We start from the raw sequence: 20790 nt of genomic DNA, 5'->3' as shown, positions 1-20790 counted from the left end.
TGGCCCTGAGCCAGGAGGCTCCTATCATGGCTCTAAATCACGTGCTTGACCCCCTGGGTCCTTTACTGCCGTGACAGGTTGTTAGACACTGCAATGGCCCATGCTGTCTGTTCCCTGCTGCACACGTAGGAGGGGTAAACTAAAGGGCTCTGTCCCCTTGAAGGGATTTGGCACGCTTTGTGCTAATCTGATCAGTGTCATTACAAATGTCCCGCCACGCCGGTCAAGTTTCATTCATTTCAACAGCGGATGTAGTTAAGGCTCTTGGTGCCTTGTCCAATCCAGGATCAGGATGCTAATAGAGTATATGGCCACGCCTCTGTGTGTATTGCAGTCCCCTTGCTGCTGGCTTTTTCCCCGGGTTTTTCCTTGCACTAGCAATGGGGGAAGACATGATGTGTGTGCACTCAGCTAATGCACAGAGAGGGGGAGATGGAGCAGGGACCTGACCTGCAAGGAGTGCTGCAGCCATGAAGTCCCTGGACGAGGTAAACCGTGATCTTCCTACGTAGCAGTGGCTTGTGAAACTGACTCCCAACCCCCTGCTCTGCAAAGGGGGACACGGGCTTGGGTGGAGATCAGAGGTTCTTTGGGAGACCCTGATATTGCAGCAGCCCTATTGTTGTTTTTACAGCCCCCAAAGGTGGGCTAAAGGGCCTCCCAGGACACATGAATGATGTACTATTATTTGCAGATTTAATAATTTTACTAAGATGATGCTGAAGTAAAAAGAAAATGGTACAGAGTTTAAGCATAGAAGTTTCTGGTGATCAGGGAATAAGGTACAGATTACCAAGGGGTGCGAAATTCGGTTTAGGAACAGATGGTGTAAGGAATACATAATCTGCAATCTCCGCAATTGGGGGTAAAAGTTTAACGGGTCAAAGTACAGACATTGAGATATGGGGGTATATTATTCATATAATGGCTATGTTCAGGTGTGGAGTATAATGAGTGGATAGGATGATGAGGATGGATTGACCCTCATTTGGTGGGATTTAATGTTCAGTGTTTTATGGCTCCCAGCAGAACAGAATCCCGTTGTGCTCGGTGCTGTATCTGTATGTAGTAAGAGACTGTCTCTGCCCTGAAGAGCTGTGCTAGGTGCTGTAGAGACACTTAGTTAGAACTGCATGGTCTCTACCCTGAAGCTGGTATGATCCAGTTTCACATGTGGCACCAGGAAAGGGATGAACAAAATACCTGAAAAGAGGATAGGTGTGTTACTGCCTCAGTTTCCATAGATACAGGTTTTTTAGGTCTAATTCTGAGTCCTCAGCTTGTCTAATCCCTATGGTATATCACAGCCCCAGTGCATGAAATGCAGCCACCTCTGGGTTGGGGCAGCTGGCAATAGCTGTGCAGCAAGGTTGCCCAGGGATTGCTTGCCAAGTACTGAAATATAACTGTCTCTGGGGTTGGGTGCAGCAGCTGGTTGACAGCCATATAGTAACAATGCGCAGCGATCGCTCGTCCAGTGCTGAAATGCAGCCATCTCTGGGGTGGGACTCATCAAATGTTTAAATGTATATCAACATTTTTGCAAAAAATTTTAGTTGCATTTTTTCACTTAGAACAAACTCAGGTTTTGGGTTAAAGGGGTCGGAGGCATGGAAGAGAGTATGTAGTGAACAAAAGATTCATTTTAAAAGTGTCAGAACAATATTGTGAAACCAGGAAATTCCTACAGCCTTGACTATCTTTCCTGAAAAACCCTTGCATTCCAAAAACAGTCACTTTTCTACAGACAATCCTTCCTCTGGAAAAGATTTTCAACCGTGTCTAGAAATCGCTCCCAGGTCAGTGTCTCTCTGAGTGTGGGGTGCACTCATTTGCCCTCCCCTTCCCCTGGGGATGTGTATGAAGCACTAGTTAGAGGGGTACAGAAGAGGTATAAATAAAGATGATTAGGTCTTGATGAATACACATGTGGAGGGTGTGGGGGGACAGAGACATGACTGATTGTATTGTCCTGAAGCAGTGCACAGCTTCCAAAGATTTGATGAATGCTTCTCTGGGGGAAGCAGTGAAACTGACTAGACAGAGTGCTGTCAAAAGAAAAAGAGTACTTGTGGCACCTTAGAGACTAACCAATTTATTTGAGCATAAGCTTTTGTGAGCTACAGCTCACTTCATTGGATGCATTCAGTGGAAAATACAGTGGGGAGATTTATATACACACAGAACATGAAACAATGCGTGTTACCATACACACTGTAAGGAGAGTGGTCACTTAAGATGAGCTATTACCAGAAAAAAATGGGGAGGGGAGGGCAAGAAAACCTTTTGTAGTGATAATCAAGGTGAGTCATTTTCAGCAGTTAACAAGAACATCTGAGGAACAGTGGGGGGAGGGGAGGAGAATAAACATGGAGAAATAGTTTCACTTTGTGTAATGACCCATCCACTCCCAGTCTCTATTCAAGCCTAAGTTAATTGTGTCCATTTTGCAAATTAAGTCCAATTCAGCAGTCTCTCCTTGGAGTCTGTTTTTGAAGTTTTTTGTTGTTGAAGAATTGCCACTTTTAGGTCTGAGTTCGAGTGACCAGAGAGATTGAAGTGTTCTCCGACTGGTTTTTGAATGTTATAATTCTTGACGTCTGATTTGTGTCCATTTATTCTTTTACGTAGAGACTGTCCAGTTTGACCAATGTACATGGCAGAGGGACATTGCTTGCACATGATGGCATATATCACATTGGTAGATGTGCAGGTGAACAAGCCTCTGATAGTGTGGCTGATGTGATTAGGCCCTATGATGGTGTCCCCTGAATAGATATGTGGACACAGTTGGCAACGGGCTTTGTTGCAAGGATAGGTTCCTGGGTTAGTGGTTCTGTGGTGTGGTATGTTGTTGCTGGTGAGTATTTGCTTCAGGTTGGGGGGCTGTCTGTAAGCAAGGACTGGCCTGTCTCCCAAGATCTATGAAAGCGATGGGTCGTCCTTCAGGATAGGTTCTAGATCCTTGATGATGCGCTGGAGAGGTTTTAGTTGGGGGCTGAAGGTGATGGCTAGTGGCGTTCTGTTATTTTCTTTGTTAGGCCTGTCCTGTAGTAGGTGGCTACTGGGTACTCTTCTGGCTCTGTCAATCTGTTTCTTCACTTCAGCAGGTGGCTTCTGTAGTTGTAAAAACGCTTGATAGAGCTCTTGTAGGTGTTTGTCTCTGTCTGAGGGGTTGGAGCAAATGTGGCTGTATCGTAGAGCTTGGTTGTAGACAATGGATCATGTGGTGTGGTCAGGGTGAAAGCTGGAGGCATGTAGGTAGGAACAGCGGTCAGTAGGTTTCCGGTATAGGGTGGTGTTTATGTGACCATCGCTTATTAGCACTGTAGTGTCCAGGAAGCGGATCTCTTGTGTGGACTGGTCCAGGCTGAGGTTGATGGTGGGATGAAAGTTGTTGAAATCATGGTGGAATTCCTCGCTGGCTTCTTTTCCATGGGTCCAGATGATGAAGATGTCATCAATGTAGTGCAAGTAGAGTAGGGGCATTAGGGGATGAGAGCTGAGGAAGCATTGTTCTAAGTCAGCCATAAAAATGTTGGCATACTGTGGGGCCATGCGGGTACCCATAGCAGTGCCGCTGATTTGAAGGTATACATTGTCCCCAAATATGAAAGAGTTATGGGTGAGGACAAAGTCAAAAAGTTCAGCCAGCATGTTTGCCGTGATATTATTGGGGATACTGTTCCTGACGGCTTGTAGTCCATCTTTGTGTGGAATGTTGGTGTAGAGGGCTTCTACATCCATAGTGGCCAGGATGGTGTTTTCAGGAAGATCACCGATGGATTGTAGTTTCCTCAGGAAGTCAGTGGGGTCTCGAAGGTAGCTGGGAGTGCTGGTAGCATAGGGCCTGAGGAGAGAGTCTACATAGCCAGACAATCCTGCTGTCAGGGTACCAATGCCTGAGATGATGGGGCGCCCAGGATTTCCAGGTTTATGGATCTTGGGTAGCAGATAGAATATCCCAGGTCAGGGTTCCAGGGGCGTGTCTGTGCGGATTTGATCTTGTGCTTTTTCAGGGAGCTTCTTGAGCAAATGCTGTAGTTTCTTTTGGTAACCCTCAGTGGGATCAGAGGATAATGGCTTGTAGAAAGTGGTGTTGGAGAGCTGCCGAGCAGCCTCTTGTTCATATTCCGACCTATTCATGATGACGACAGCACCTCCTTTGTCAGCCTTTTTGATTATGATGTCTGAGCTGTTTCTGAGGCTGTGGATGGCGTTGTGTTCTGCACAGCTGAGGTTATGGGGCAAGTGAAGCTGCTTTTCCACAATTTTAGCCCGTGCATGTCTGTAGAAGTCCAGTCTGCTGTTTCGACCTTCAGGAGGAGTCCACCTAGAATCCTTCTTTTTGTAGTGTTGGTAGGAAGGTCTCTGTGGGTTAGTATGTTGTTCAGAGGTGTGTTGAAAGTATTCCTTGAGTGGGAGACGTCGAAAATAGGATTCTAGGTCACCACAGAACTGTATCATGTTCGTGGGGGTGGAGGGGCAGAAGGAGAGGCCCCGAGATAGGACAGATTCTTCTGCTGGGCTAAGAGTATAGTTGGATAGATTAACAATATTGCCGGGTGGGTTAAGGGAACCACTGTTGTGGCCCCTTGTGGCATGTAGTAGTTTAGAGAGTTTAGTGTCCTTTTTCTTTTGTAGAGAAGCGAAGTGTGTGTTGTAAATGGCTTGTCTAGTTTTTGTAAAGTCGAGCCATGAGGAAGTTTGTGTGGAAGGTTGTTTTTTTATGAGAGTATCCAGCTTTGAGAGCTCATTCTTAATCTTTCCCTGTTTGCTGTAGAGGATGTTGATCAGGTGGTTCCGCAGTTTCTTTGAGAGCGTGTGGCACAGGCTGTCAGCATAGTCTGTGTGGTATGTAGGTTGTAATGGATTTTTTACCTTCAGTCCTTTTGGTATGATCTCCATCTGTTTGCATTTGGAAAGGAAGATGGTGTCTGTCTGTATCTGTACGAGTTTTTTCATGAAGTTGATAGATTTCCACTCCATACGGCTAAATTCAGTGCCTTGCATCAGGACAGGTTTCAGAGTAGCAGCCGTGTTAGTCTGTATTCGCAAAAAGAAAAGGAGTACTTGTGGCACCTTGTTTGATGCAATAGAGAAGGGGGAGCTGGGTTAAATGGAGGCAGGGCTGAGGGCGGGGCGCACGTGGATCGGCCGCTGTTGTGATGAAATCGGGCACTGGCGTCTCCGCTGTTCTCTTAGGTCGCGCTGTGGCTGTGAACTCACCCGGCGGGATGCGGCTGCGAGCTGGCCTGGCTGGTGCGTGGGACCTCACCTCCTTCCCCCCGGCTGCGGCACCGGGTGCTCTTCCCGTGGGCGAGACGCTCCCGGTCCCAGGGGTCCCTGCCAGAGCCACCCGGGGCGTGGGAGGGAGGGTGCTGCTGGCTGCTCTGCGGTGGCTCGCTCGCTGCTCGGCGGGGTTTGCGGGCTGGTTCCAGCCACAGCCGGGCTGGGGCGATGGGGGACCGCGGGCCCGAATGCGGGGGGGGGGGCTCGGGCGGGAGCCCGGATGGGGAGGGGCTGGGGACCGAATGGGGGCTGCAGGGGGCTGGAAGGTCAGGCCTGTGCTGCCAGGGGTGGTGGTTTGAGAGAGCTGACCCATGGCAGGCCTGGACAAGACTCCCCCAAAGGTGCCTCATTTGCCTGCTATGAATTGCTCAAACGGGCACACGTCCCCGGCTCATTCCACCCCTGCACCCCCCAGGTACAGCCCGCACAAGGCATTCTGCCTGGGGCGAGGAGAACACGTGAGCTTCTGCCCTTCTGTCCCATTCCTGCTGCTTGCCCGGAGCTAGGCTGCCTGCAATGGGTTTTCAGTGTTTGCTACTTTCAGTGGGTTTAGCATGCAAGTGGCTGCGGGAGGGGAAAAGAGAGTCGGAAAGTTGTATCCCGAGGGTTTAGGGAAGCATCAACCTCCACCGTCCCATGAAAGCCGTGGCAAATCAAGTATGTGAGGCGGTGCAGGGCGGTAGTTCACACTCCACCGCGTATGTCAGCCTGCAATGCAAGGAGGGGGGTGCACCAGACGTCTCTCTTTTCCTTGCTTGCCTGGACCCAATCCCAGTGATGATAGGGAGGATTTCTGGTTGGCTGTACCGGGTCTGCTACCCAGCAGTGTCTTGAGCCCACTCCCGGTGAAAATTCTCACCCTTAGTCTCACAAATAGGGTGCAGGCCGTATCAGGCCATACTGGGGTTGGCATTAGCTCCGCTCACCACAGGGCCCTAGGCAGCAGACGGTTCAGATTCTCAGTTGGTTTTAAGAGCCATGGCAGGAGAGGGGAGGTAGGAGCCCCTTAAAACTATATTGGGCACAGACAGGCTCTTGAGAAGTTTGATTTGTCCCATGGCCCCGTCCCCACTCTGCCCCTTCCCCCAAGGCCTCACCCTCGCGCCCCCTCTTCCTGCACCCAGGGAGTCAGCACCCACAGCAGGTGTGTAAGACTAAGTGACGCGCGTGTGTGTGACAGAGAGAGAGAGGGGTTAGATAATTTCTGTATTGATAAACGCAAGAGTTCAAAATGAGTCAGGCCTCAAAACCATGAGACCCACTTAAAAATCATGAAACTTAAAATACTAAATGCAGAGTTTTTTATCTGCTGGTTTGTGAGCCTTTGGCGGTCATGGTGTGGAACCAGGAAGAGTAGTGTCGTCCCCAGGGGGAGCCAGCGGGGCCGGGGCAGAGAAGGGTGTACAGTTCTGGGGGGGGGTGGGGGGGCATGGCAGGGGGGCCCAGGCCCAGGTCCAGGCCCAGGCGAGTTCAGTTTCAACAGCTGGAGGTGGTGGTGCAGGGTTCGGGGAGACTGAGGCACATGGGCCGGGCTGGGCTACCTACACTCAGAGCCCTGGGTATAAACAGAGAGACTCAGCCTAAGCAATTGCTTGGGGCCCCCAGCAGTTCAAGGGGGGGGCCCTAGTCCCTTTTTTTATTATAAGAACTTGTCTGTTTTAGTATTGGGGGAGGGGCCAAAAGGCAACTTGGGGGGAGGGAGAGGAAGGGATGGGGCGGGTCAGAGCCTCTCTGCAAGCTGGAGAGAGAGACACACACACACACCCCCCCAGCGCCTGTCTTCCCACTTCCACATTGTAAGGTGGGGGGGAGGAGCGAGGGGGCGGGGCCTCAGGGGAAAGGGTGGTGCAGGGGGCAGTGCCCCGGTTCGGGCGCCAGTGGTCCCGTCCCCCCCCAGCACACACACTGCCCCGGAAAGCCGAGTGTGGGGGGACTGGGCTGTCGCCCCTCCGCAGCCAGCTGCTGCACACAGGGCCTGCCAGGGAGGGGCTGCGGCTCACCGGGAAGCTGAGCCTGGGCAGGGATCGGGCTGCTGCTGCCGCCCCTCCCCAGCCAGGCTCTCCCCAGCAGCTGGCTATGGCCACTTGCTCCCTGCCTGGGGCCTGGCTGCCCAGTCTCTGTGACGCAATCGGTTAGCACATTTGGCTGTTAACCGAAAGGTTGGTGGTTCGAGCCCACCCAGGGACGCAGATCTGCTTTGGGGGGGTAGGGATAGCTCAGTGGTTTGAGCATTGGCCTGCTAAACCCAAGGTTGAGAGTTCAATCCTTGAGGGGGCCATTTGGGATCTGGGGCAAAAAGTGGGGATTGGTCTTGCTTTGAGCAGGGGGTTGGACAAGATGACCGGCTGAGGTCCCTTCCAACCCTGATACCCTATGAACAGGGGGAGGGGTGGAGCAGCAGGAGGACACAGCCCTGCCCCTCCCACCCACATGTCTGGAAGACGCGCCTAATATGGTATCATACGTCACTGGCCGACAGTCGATAGCGGGGGTGGTCAAACTACAGCCCGCAGGCCAGGGGACCCTCCTGTCCAGCCCCTGAGCTGCTGGCCCGGGAGACTCACCCACTTCCCCGCAGCCTCAGGCCAGGCGCTCTCCCCGGCAGCTGGCTACGCTGCACTGAGCCGCATCGGGGGGTGGGGGGCGGCTCTATCCCGCTCCCCGATGCGCTTCATATGGATAATTCCGTGTCAGTGTCCCCGGATCTCGCGGCGCGGCATATTTAAGGAGGACGCCCCGCCCCGCCCAGCCCGAGCCATAAGCCCGGGAGGCAGCCACACAAGAGCGGGGAGCGCTGCGGGATCCTGACCGGCTGGAGCCTCTGCTCTTTGCCTGCTCCCCGGGGACAGACAGCTGGGTGCGTTTCCCTTCGGTGTTGCTGACCTGCCCAGCTGAGCGGGGCTGCAGCTGCGGGACCCTCTCCCCGAGCCTGGCGGCTCCCGGCGGGGCAGCCCGTCCCCTCGCTGCTCCCTCTGCCTGCCAGCCGGGTTCGCTCTGAGCCCGCTCCAGGGGACACGAGCCTGGGCGAGCTGCGAGCCAGGATCCAGGCGCCGGCTGCCCAGGGAGCGATCAGGGGCTGGGGGTCTCCACCAGCAGGTGAGGAGGGGCTAGTGTTGTGCACGGATCGGGGAAGGGGCGAGCAGGGAGGTGCCGGGTGGGGGGGGGGAGGAGAAGACCTGGGTGGGTGCATCGATCACACTGGGGAACCCTGGGTCTATTGGGGAGGGGGTTGTGTGCTGACCAGATGGGGGCAGGGGCGGGCGGGGTCTATTGGTGAGGGGGCTGTGCGCTGACCAGATGGAAGGAGGGTTAAGGGGGCAAAATAGGCGGGTAACCTGCAGGAGCTGAAGTTGCCTCCCGAGACAAGAACTCCGCTGCTGGGCAGCAAATCATGAGCACGGATCGTTTTGGGGTGGAAGGGGAAATGATTTTTCTCTGCAGTGAGAGAAGATGTCTCCGTTGGTCCCCAGGGCAGACTTTGTTTCTTTGTCTTTTAACTGATGGGCCAAAGTGTCCTAACACCCCCTCTGAACTGCCGTCCCGGCAGCGTCGCGTGACTCAGCCCGCCGTGGGGGGGAGTCCGGGGCTGACCCTCACTTGGGGTCCCAAGCGAGCCCTGGGGACGAGGCGCTGAAGGACGGGATCTTAGTGGAGGGCAGCTAAAGAGATTTTATTCTAGCAAAGCGCCAGCTCCCTGCCTAAAGCACCGATCTCCTACCTGCTCTGAAATCCATCCACTCACTTGGAGCCTTGACAGTTTGTGTGCCTCGGGGGGGGGTGTGTGTGCCCACAGGGCCATTTGGACAAGGGATTTCTGAGATCCCCTCCTCCCCCAAACAAAGCCCCCAACCAGCTAAAGTTGACCTGCTTTCCTTACAGCCAGGGCTGAGATCACTGCACCAGGATTTTAAATGCATCCGACGCAGTGAGCTGTAGCTCCTGAAAGCTTATGCTCAGATAAATGTGTTCGTCTCTAAGGTGCCACAAGTCCTCCTGTTCTTTTTTTAGATGGCTGAAAGTTCTCCCAGCAGAGTGAAGGGCATCCCCCAGCCCTTTCGGGGAGATCAAATGACCACGTTATGAACCACTTTGATTCTAGGTTGGCCAGCTGCTGAGCCGGTGTGAGACTCATACGCCAAGCAGATCACGCTGTGCCCGTGCAGGGAGAGAGGGGAAGGAGCTTGAAAGCTAGTTATGACTCCAGGGGGAATGGTCCAGCCATTGAACCGAAGCGGGCATCATGAATTCATGCAGAACAGGTCCATCCATGGCTATGAGCCAAGATGGGCAGGGATGGTGTCCCTAGCCTCTGCCAGACACTGGGAATGGGCAAGAGGGGATGGATCACTTGATGATTCCCTGTTTTATTCATTCTCTCTGGGGCACCTGGCCCTGGCCACTGTCGGAAGACAGGACACTGGGCTGGATGGACCTTTGGGCTGACCCAGTGTGGGAGGTTTATGCTCTTAGGAGTTCAAATCCAAGCCTTGGTAGGAAATCTGTATCTTAAAAAAAGGAGGCATCTTGCTCTAATCTGCCTCTCTCCAAGGGTTTTTATTATTATTATAATTTATTTTGGGGAAACTTAATCCAAATACAGCAGAATACTCAGAAGGTGCTAACCCTGTCTTTGAAATGACAATGAATTCCACATGCAAATGCTTGCTGGGAGTGGAGGGTGAGAAGGACGGAAGAGTGGCTGGGAATAGGGGCAGAGAGGGGTTGAGGTTGGGGGCTAGATGGGGTGGGGCACTGAGAAGGGAGGAGTGGGGGAGAGGGATGGGGACTGGGGGAGAATAGGAGCGGGGGTGTGTGGGCCATGATCTGGCACCTCCCAGTCCATATATGGCTGATACCCCCATGGGATCTGGGAGCTGGAAGGCCTTGGCCTGTCCTTGAGGAGTCTGAGCCTGTTTCCCTAAAACTTCCCATGTGTGCCTGTCCCTTGTGCGAGTGGCAGGATCTGGGGGAGGGGGGAGGGCCCTGGCCAACTGTGTAGTTCTGACCCCACCCTCTGTGCCCTCCATCCTCATGTGAGCATGGTTCTGGGGGGCCATTGCTTTTGAGGGAGGGTCCTGAGCCCCCTCCCTCCCAATGATCCTCGACCCCCTCATGTGAGCTGGGCTCTGTGGGTCCCTGCCCTTCTGGGGGTGTCTGAGCACCTCTTCCTGCACCCCCTGTGAGCCAGTATGTGGGGAAGCCCTACCACTGTGGGTGTGGAGCGGAGAACAGGCATACTGGGAGCATGCACCAAGAACACACCGCTGACACCAGGGTGAGGAGCTGAGTCCGGGCACGCTTGGTGCATATCCCAGGCTCTCCAGCAGTGGGGATGAGAATATCCATGGCCATGAATGGAGCAGTTCCAGAATATCGAGTTTAGCAAATCTCAGCCACCTAAAAGCCAGGAAATACAGGTACGTGCCCAGGTAGCCGTAACTCCGCCCTCTGAGTGATGTCCCAACAGGTCCAACATACGCTCACACTCGGCCTTTTCACTGTCATGGACAGGAGCTGCCTCCGCTTGCCCAGGGCTCAAACACTAATCACAATCCCTGCACAATACTGCACATGTGAAATGTACCAACCACTTCCCACTCACTCACTGGATACCATCTAACCGTAGACTTTCCCTTACCCACCATTCAACCCACAGCCTGCTCTGGCATCCCACCTCACTGCTGCCAATCCCCGTGGCAAGACCCCGCAGTGCCTTGCTACTGAGACAGCATACACAAGTTTGCAACAAAATGAGGCAGACTGGATCCTCAAGGTACAAGGCTTCCTGCGCTTTGATGGGGTGGGAGCAACCCCTGGTTTCCTCGTAGCCCAGTCACAGCTCGGACACTCCTCAAACTAACGCCTATCACCTCTCTCGACCTGCCCCACCCTTCAGTACAGCTACAGGTCCCACAGTGAGTGCAGCCGCTGTACATGCCGATAATCCCAGTGCCTATTGCCTGCTCCAGGGAGAAGAGTTGAGGTTGCCTGGGCATGGACCGTAACTCTGTAATTCCCAGGTTTCTGATGCTTGAGTTTTGCCGATGCCCACGTCCTGGAAGGGAAGGAGCTGTCCCTGCCTGGCAAGCCGGACCTCTGCCTGCATGAAGTCTCTGCTGTTTAACTGATTTCAGATTCCTGCCCCTGGTTGGAGCTGAATTCACACTGCTGCGGGGTGGCGGCGGGGGGGGGGGGGACGGGACGGGGGACAGTCTCTCAGAGCCCCACAAGTCTTGTCCATCCCAGCGGCCTTTCAACCCTCTGGCTCTCTGTCTGTGCATGCTCAGTGTAGTCCAGGGGTTCTCAAACTGGGGGTCGTGAGGTTATTATGTGGGGGTCATGAGCTGTCAGCCTCCACCCCCAAACCCTGCTTCATCCCCAGCCATTATAACAGTGTTAAATATATTAAAGTGTTTTTTAATGTATAACGGCGGGGGAGGGGGGTTGCACTCAGAGGCTTGCTGTGTGGAAGGGGTCACCAGGACAAAAGTTGGAGAACCACTGGATAATCCATTTGGTTCTTGGGCTGGAGGCACAACCCTAAAAGGAGACGCACGCGCTTTTGCCTCTCGTGTTCTCCGTTTTGCTCCGGCTGGTGGGGCTGCAGGGGTAGCTGCTGCCCCTGTCCCAGGCTGGCTAGTGGGAAGGGAGGGACAAGGACCCTGGGCTGGAAGCACTGGGAATGAATTCTCAGCCAAGCAGATTGTGGGGCGTGACACCAGGAGCATGGGAGAGGGTATGAAGCCAGATAACTGGGTGTGGAATGGAGGGGCAACAGCTCCGGAGCCCATTGGGGTGGCATTGGGACAGGGGTGCTTGGGAGAGACACCACTGGTCACAATCCTGTAAGTGGGGAGTGGATGAACACGAGTGAATGTCACCACGTGCCTGAGGGATCCCAGCAGGCCAGGGCCAAGGACTGAAGTGAGATCCCTTCATCTGGTCCCTCCAGGGCGTGGTGAGGGGATATAAGGGGGGAATCCTGATACGGGGACCCCACAACCGGTTCTAAACCATGGAGGCAATGTCGTGACTGACAGGTCTGGGAGGAACTGTCCGAGCTCCCCTTAGAGAGAAGCTTGCCACGTTCAGACAATCTGCAAGGGGACAGGAGGTGACCAGCCCTGCAAACCAGCTGCTGAGCCACCCCAGAGGGGCCTGATCCCAACCCAACGCTCGCCTGGAGCCCAGATGGATCCAGCAGCTTCTCCCTCTGCCAGGGCACCACAGCCCACAGGGCATCTTCATGGCAGGATGGGCCTGGCACAGCCCCAGGTACCGCGCTTCTCTGCCCGGGACGGGGACGGGGAGAGGCTAAACACGGACCCTGCAGGGCTGAGCGGCAGCAGGTGCAGCTGGCTGGTCCCTGTGTGCATCCCCCCATTGGGATCTGCTGCAGTTGCTCTTTGGGGGGCAGGGAAGGGGCCCTATGGCCAGGCAGGGGGCGCAGCTGTGCGTGCAATGGGTGCAGGGGCTGGAGTTGGGGGGGAGGTGGTGGGAACTGGGGTGGGTGGGATGAGGGATTTCACAACAGCTGTAACGAGTGGACTGAAATGGTTCATTGACTTTTTTTTTTTTTTTAGGAAAAATTGGGTTTTGATTCAAGGCAAGTTTTTGTGGAAAGTGTCGGCTTTAATAGAAAACATTCACTGTCTTCCTGGAAAATTCAAAAACCAAAAATTATTCTGTTTTCAATGATTCTGGACTAATTTTTTCTGATTCTGGAAGAAGATTTTGGCGGGGTTGGCCATTTTTGTCGGAAGTTTTTCTTGTTCTAGCCCTCCTGGCTGGGGAGAAAAGCTTGAAAAGGTGACCCCTAAAGGCTGCACCACCAGGAGATCAAGAACAGAACCCAAAGTTGTTTTCAAAATCTCATCTTGTTTCAGCCAATCTGATGGTTTTGGGGGGCTCTGACTTGTGATTTTTGGTCACTGGGGGTTGGCCACATGGGCTAGAACCAGTTTGGCCAGGATCCAGATGTTAACACCAGTGTAGAGGGCCCTGGCAGTGGCCCATACCCAGCAGATGTGGGGGCAGGAGAGAGATTTGATGTGTTGCCTGAAGTTCAAATTAGCAAGAGAACCGGCCGGGGAGACGCATTATAAACTGGGGGATCAGTGACATTCAGGACGAGGCAACATTGAAAATACTCAGCAGTGTTACAGTTACTTTGCTCTGACGCTCTCAGCCCTGGTGGAGCAGAGCCCCCGGCCCTTCCCTGAACACACCCACAGATACCCCTGCTATGGGGGTCCAGAGCTAGGAGCGGGGCAGGGGGACCCCTGGGCACCAACTCCTCACCACACTCTCCTCTCCCTGTTCTCTCTCTCTCTTTCCAGATCCAGCCAGCCGGAGCGGGGTGGAAGCTCCTCCCGCCCCACAGGGACCCCTTGCTGCAGCTGTCATGAGTAAGTGTTGGGGAGCGAACCCCTGTGCCAGGCCGGGATCTCGGTGTCTGGGGTGGGGGGATTTCCTGGGGGGTGTCTCTCTTCTGCGCACTCACAGCCCTGCTTTCCTCTCTCTGTTAAATCTCCTGAGGTGGGATCTACCTTCCACCCCTCCGCTGACCTGCCTGTGCCCCTCTCCTCTCTCTGCCAGGCCCCTGCCTTCACTTGGAGCTCTCGCCGGGGAGGGGCTGCTGCTGCTGACTCTGCTCTGAGCTCTGCCTGAGGCTGGGGAAGATGCACTCGGCTCCTGGAGGGGTCAGGAACCGAAGGTAGAGAGCATCTTGCAGGGGTTCCTGTTTCAAACGGATCGCTGCACCCAGGGCCTGCTGCACTGGGAGAGCCATCGAGGGCCTGATTCTGGGAGCTCCCTCCTCTGAGAATCGGCCCAGAGACGCCTGGGAACTAGTTCATGGTTTGAGATTGTCTAGCTCGGCATTAGTCCAACTGGGAGTCCTGACCCAAAAGGGGGTTGCAAGTCTTTGGGGGGGTGGGGGGGTCAAGAGATCACAAAAATATTCTCAGGGGAGGGGGGGCAGGAGGGGAAGAGGGCTACAACAGCTGTCCCTCTCCAGCTGCCCAGCTCTGAGGGCAGTGCCCCGCCCGTAGCAGCCCAGAAGTAAGGGTGGCAATACCATGCGTATGTTTCTATGAGTCCGTACAGTAACTTGCTATGACTGTTTGGGGGTCGGGGGTTGTCATAGCCTGAAATACTTTCAAAGTGGGGCCAGCAAAACCAAAAGTTTGAGAAGCCCGGGTCTAGCTTATTCTGATACCTGCTGCTCCCAGCCTTCCCCCAGCTGGTTTTATAGAGCTGGTGAGGCTCTTCCTCCCCATCTAGTGTCCGATGCTAGTAAAGCAAGAGGGAAAAAAGTGATCCAGGCAACTACAGACCCATTCATCTAAGCAAAAAGAAAATGAGGACTTGTGGCACCTTAGAGACTAACCAATTTAGTTGAGCATAAGCTTTTGTGAGCTACAGCTCACTTCATCGGATGCATTCAGTGGAAAATACAGTGAGGAGATTTATATACACACAGAACGTGAAAAAATGGGTGTTATCATACACACTCACTTCAGATGAGCTATTACCAGCAGGAGAGTGGAACGGGGGAAAGAAAACCTTTTGTAGTGATATTCAAGGTGGGCCATTTCACTCTCACAAATCTTGAGAGACAGGCCAGTCCTTGACTACAGACAGCCCCGCAACCTGAAGCAAATACTCACCAGCAACCACACACCACACAACAGAACCACTAACCCAGGAACCTATCCTTGCAACAAAGCCCGTTGCCAACTGTGTCCACATATCTATTCAGGGGACACCATCATAGGGCCTAATCACATCAGCCACACTATCAGAGGCTCGTTCACCTGCACATCTACCAATGTGATATATGCTATCATGTGCCAGCAATGCCCCCTGCCATGTACATTGGCCAAACCGGACAGTCTCTACGTAAAAGAATAAATGGACACAAATCAGATGTCAAGAATTATAACATTCATAAACCAGTCAGAGAACACTTCAATCTCTCTGGTCACTCAATCTCTGACCTAAAAGTTGCTATATTACAACAAAATGACTTCAAAAACAGACTCCAACAAGAGACTGATGAATTGGAGCTAATTTGCAAACTGCATACAATTAATTTAGGCTTGAATAAAGACTGTGAATGGATGAGTCATTACACAAAGTAAAACTATTTCCCCATGTTTATTCCCCACCCCCACCCCCACTGTTCCTCAGACGTTCTTGTTAACGGCTGGAAATAGCCCACCTTGATTATCACTACAAAAGGTTTTCTTCCCCCTCCCCGCCCTCCTGCTGCTAATAGCTCATCTGAAGTGAGTGTGTATGAGAACACCCATTGTTTCACGTTCTGTGCTTATATAAATCTCCTCACTGTATTTTCCACTGAATGCATCCAATGAAGTGAAGTGAAGTGCATGCAATTATACTCTCAGCCCAGCAGAAGAATCTGTCCTATCTCGGGGCCTCTCCTTCTGCCCCTGCACTTATTCCCTTCACCTGGGGATAGGTTCAGTTGAGCTACTACCCCTTTCATGGCCATCTCACCCTGGGACAGCCTGAAACTGGAAACCTGTGCTCGAACAGGAACTGTTTGCTAGGAAAGGTGCTGAATACACAATGGAAGAGGAAATCCTTTGGACTGGATTGAAATTATTCCAAAGGAAAGTGAATGAGAGAAAATGTCCAGCCTTACCCTCCTAGCGAAAAAAAAGAATTAAGGTCAGAAAGGACCATTCTGTCCATCTTCTGTGCAACACAGGCCCTAGAACGTCACCGAGCACTTCCTCCAGAAAACCTACGACATGGGACTGAGCCAGAGCACGTCTTCTGGAAAGACATCTCCGTGCATTAGAGCCAGCTGGTCAGAAACAATCTTTCTTCTGCAGTGACGTGAAGTTAAAGGACATGGAGAAGAAGAAAACCTCGACTTGGGTTGTTGCTGGAGCTGAAGCAGAGAGGCCAGGACAAACACGGCTAGGGCCCAGGACTGACTATCAGCAGATCTGCCGTTTTCTATTCCTGGCTTTTTCACCATGAGCGAATTTCTTTGCTTCTCTGTGCCTCAGTTTCCATCACTATAAAATAAAGCTAATCAAGGTTCTGTTTTTTTCTCTCCTCTTTTTCAAGGCGGGACACTTAGAAACATTTGGGGCCTGTCTACGCTACCGGTCCAGAGTGTATTTGTAAGCTGATGACCCCCACATGTTGTTCAGAAGCTATGGATGACACAAGCTCCTAAGGTTATTCTGTGCTTAGCCCCTATGGCACAGCTGGGCTGGGCGGCCTTTTCTTACTGTGCTGTGTGGAGCAGGTTCTGGGCACTAGGGATATGAAGAGGCTCTCGGGGACTAATTCTTGAAAATAAATATCAATGAACTGCAACCCAAATAAAAAATCACTGCTGCTAACATTGGTGGGTGATGAAATAGTAGCAGAGTGGTAATTAATGATGAGGACAGGGCAGTGTCACAGAGCAATTGGATCCCTTGAGAAGCTGGACCCATTCAAAGAAAACAAGTTGGAAAATAACCAAAGGAAGGGTCCTATAGCTAGCAACAAAGCATGCAGGCCACACCTACAGAATGGGGAAGTGTAGCCAGGAAAGCACTGACTGTGAAGAGGATTTCGGGGCCATGCTGGGCAAGCCATTCAACATGAGCATTTGGCTTCCACCTTTGAAAAAAGATTTTGAAATCTTGGAGATGGGGCAGCAAAAAGCAATGAAACATTTCGAGGGCTGGAGAAAAATGCCTGCTCGTGAGCTATTGAGAGAGCTCAGCCTGTTTAGATGATAAAAAAGATCGGGAGGTGACGTCATTGAAGTGTTGAAGTGACTTCATGGAGAGAAACTATCGGGTATTAAAGGGCTCATTGATCTAGCAGAGAAAAGCATAACAAGATGCAGTGGCTGGAAACTCAAAAGAGACCAATTCGTATTCGAAAGAGGGCACACATGTTCAACCGTGAGGATGAATCACCAAAGGAACAAACTAGAAAGGGAAGTGGTGGGAATTCCCCACCTCTTGATGTCTTCTAATGAAGACTAGATGCCTTTCTGGAACGTGTGTAGTCAAAAACCAGCTCTTTGCGCTACAGAAAGCATGTGATATGCAGCGGGTCAGATGACATGCTCTAATTGTCTCTTCTGTCCATAAAGTCTGCTAATTTATGAAAAACTGAGCATAGCATGGGGAGAAGCCTCTGATGTTTTACTGTGTGGTTGGTGTCATCCCCACAAGGAAGAGTCATTGCGTGGGGTGATCCAGGGGAAGCAGCTCAAACATCCAGTGTGGCTGGACAGGGGCAGGACATCAGCACTGCAGGGGAGGGGTGGGTGTGGCAGTGACATCACAAGGGCCTTTGGCAGGACCTCAGCCTATTGGACAAAGGTGGTGGGGAGGCGATGACCTCACAGAGAGATCTTGACATCAGCCAGGCAGGACAGGGGTGCAGGACAGGGGCAACCTCGGAGATCCCTGTGGCTTTGCTTCAGCACGTCTCCTTCTCGAGGTCTCTCCTGGAGGACTGAGAGAGCATTCACTTGCACGTACGTGAGCGCAAGGAGGACCCTCTTCGGAGTTTTCTCCTATTCTTTTCGTGGTTTTGCTCGAAAACAGACGTCCCTGTATAGAAGGTAAGAGCCTCGGAGAAGTTTGGAACCTGCTCAGTCTGATCCATCAGGTGCCAGCTGATTTTTAGGAAAGGAAACCACTAGTTTGTGGGGGCAGCATTTTATTTCCGACCTAGGACTTAGTCCCTTAGAATTACTGGGGACATTGAGGTTTCTCCTTTTTGTTTTCCCTTTTCCTCTGTCCCTCCTACCTTTCTCTTCTTGCTTCCTTTGTCCTTTTCCTCTGCTCTCCTCCCACCACCAGGAGCTCTGTGTCTGGAGCGGGGGCCGGGGGGGGGGTTGTGGGAGGCCCTCACAGAGAGGTGAGACTGGACTAGCGGTGGTGACCAGGGCCATTCTTTGGGCTATTTGATGTGAACTCTTAGCCTCCCACCCCTCAAAGTCCCAACCTTGATTGGCTGAGGAGGGGGGTATTAACAGGGAGGAAACTGTGGTCTTTCTTGTTCTCTTTTATGATCAAGCAAATAAGTCACAACCAGTTAGATGTTTGACCAATGTGGACGCTGCTCTCCATTCATTGTCTCGGAGCAGTTCATGATCCTCTCGAACATTCCAATTCTTCTGAAATAATTGCTGAATAATTACTAGGAACAATTGTTGGTCTGTAGCTCATTTGAGAACAACTCTGCTACTGACTGGCTGCATCAGCTAAGACAAGTCACTGCTCCTTTCTCAGCCTTCGTTTCTCCTTCTGTCAAGGACGAATAACAATTCTCTCCCACCTACCTCGCCATGGGTGGATGCTGGGGATCCACTGAAGAGTGTCATTCGGAGCAGTGCAGACTAGGGGATGTCCTATCACACTGAGCCATAGCAGATTATGACCTAATATTCGATTGGATTTGTATTTTATTGTTTTGAAATTGTGAAGAGCAGCAACTACTTAGCTCAGACTGAAGTATCTCATCTAATTTTCTGGAGCACAGTGTCTCCCCTTTGTGTACGATGAGACAGTTTAATGCACCATGATAAACAGGAGATGCTCTTGTTTTGCAAACAAATATTTTTGCAAAGAATTTTCCTCCTACTTGTTACGATTTCAGGAAACAAAGTGGTTTCATCTGAATGGATTTTCTGACAGAAAACGGTTTCCATGAAAATGTTCACATCTTATTTCCTGGGCTTTATCCCTGCTTCCGGGGGGTTGTTGTCTGTTAGTTAGAACAGGAGTTAGGACTGTTGTCTTCTCTTTCTGGCTCCGTCCCCGTTTTGCTGTGTGACACCTTGGGTAGGTCCAACAGGAACAGGGTCAATTCTCTAACTCCAGGCAGCAGGGAGCCTGGGTGAGATAAGGGATGTTAAGGCCATCTGCAAAGGAGAAAGGGATGTTTCCAGGTGTTGAATGTCAAGAATTCTAAACTTTGCTAAAATGGCTAGTCTCGAGAAACAAGAACTAGTTGGGGCCAAACTTTAACCATTGTCTTTTTTAAAGCCCATTCAGGGATGTGAGTCCCAGAGAGCCTAGAGAGGGGGAGCAACTTGCCCAAAGTCCCACAGATCAAGAGGCATCAGTGGAAGCAGGAGTGACCCTCCCTCTCAAAGGCAGGGGGACCAGACGTTAGGGCCTGGTTGCAATTGCCAGCTGTGGGAGGGAGTGTGCGGCAGTGGTTAGTGAAGGGGTCCATCCATGGCTCTGACACTCAGTGTGACCCTGAGCTAGTAGCTGAGGTCCGTTTGCCATCAGTAGGGTTGGGGTCCCATCGCTACAGCCCAGCAGGGTTGGGAGGCTCCAGGAAGGTGTGTAAAATGCTGGGATGTCAGGATCCTGGAGGCGCTGTCACCTCCGCCCTAGGGCAGTGTTCTGCACCCTGCTGCTGGCTGAGTTTCTCCGTCCCTTGGCAATAAGACAGACTCTTCTTTTCACAGCCAGTCGATCGCCCTCGTGTCATCACCCTGCCTGCTGGCTGGGCAGGGTAACTCCTGAGGTCACCACCCTCTCCAGCCTGCCTTGGGCTTGGAGAGTGAGGAGGAGGGCGAGGGACGTCTGCTGACCCTGAACATCCGCCATCCCTCATCCCATCACTGAGAGCAAGTGAGTGGCATTCGGGTTCCTGGGTGTCTTCCCCTGTCTGTCTTGGGAGAGGCAGAAACAGGGGAAGAGAATATCTCCAAAGGGGGATTTCATTTGCAAACAGCCCCCAAGAGCCCCTCACTCTTAGACCGGGCAGGGGCTTCTCCAGAGCCATCTCCAGTGTGTTTGGAAAGGTTCCAGCAATGGGGCTCCCAGCCCTTCCCTTGTGGGACACTGTTCCCCAGGCTGAGAGTCTCTGAGCTGGGTCAGACCCTGTGAGCTGCTGAGCATGGAAATCAATGGGGAACGAGGAGGGCCCTGGTCTTCCTGTGCCAAGGGTCTCTGTGACTTTGACATGGGGAATGGTTTCGCAGGAGAAGTCCGGGCTCCTGGGTTCTGTTCCTTCTCTAGCCTGGGCGGGAGAGTGGCCTGGGACGACAGGAGGGGGCTGCATGTCCAGAGTAACCGATGGTCTTTGGGACTGACCCCATTGCTGGAAAAGGATGAGACTTCCTGGATATTGCAGCAGCAGGGATTATGAGGGGGAACGTTGGGAGCAGATCATGCAATGAACTCCTGCCCGTGTGTGTAGATGGCACTCCCTGCACTCCTGTGGGGGCAGAGGGGGCTGCTGTGGTTGGAGCAGGGAGGAGGAGGGACGGAAATGGGCCAGGAGTGAAAGGCTGCCTTGAGCCCAGACTCACCCTTGCTCCCCGCTCGGTTCCAGGATGGCCAGGCTCCTGCGGATGTTGTGGAGGAAGGCTCTGCAGGTGGCCCCAGAGCCTGAGGGAAGCAGCTGCCGTCTTCCCAAGGGGCAGAGCAAGCCCTGCGTCCCCGCTGGCGGGGAAGCAGGTCCCGTCCAGGCCAGACGGCGGAA

At 52.7% G+C, this 20790-nt stretch overlaps 1 long non-coding RNA gene across 1 annotated transcript; it reads left to right on the top strand.

Annotated features, from left to right (window-relative positions):
• Positions 1–345: 345 nt before the first annotated feature.
• Positions 346–20751, top strand: LOC311530660. The gene is made up of 5 exons (XR_014714047.1): positions 346–488; positions 13632–13700; positions 13891–14008; positions 19769–19934; positions 20641–20751. It is a non-coding gene; the product is annotated as an uncharacterized lncRNA (long non-coding RNA).
• The last annotated feature ends 39 nt before the right edge of the window (positions 20752–20790 follow it).

This window comes from Lepidochelys olivacea (genome assembly GCF_965140295.1).
Source record: "Lepidochelys olivacea isolate rLepOli2 genome assembly, chromosome: 14".
NCBI classification, from domain to species: domain Eukaryota; kingdom Metazoa; phylum Chordata; order Testudines; family Cheloniidae; genus Lepidochelys; species Lepidochelys olivacea.
This window is presented reverse-complemented; position numbering and strand designations above follow the sequence as displayed.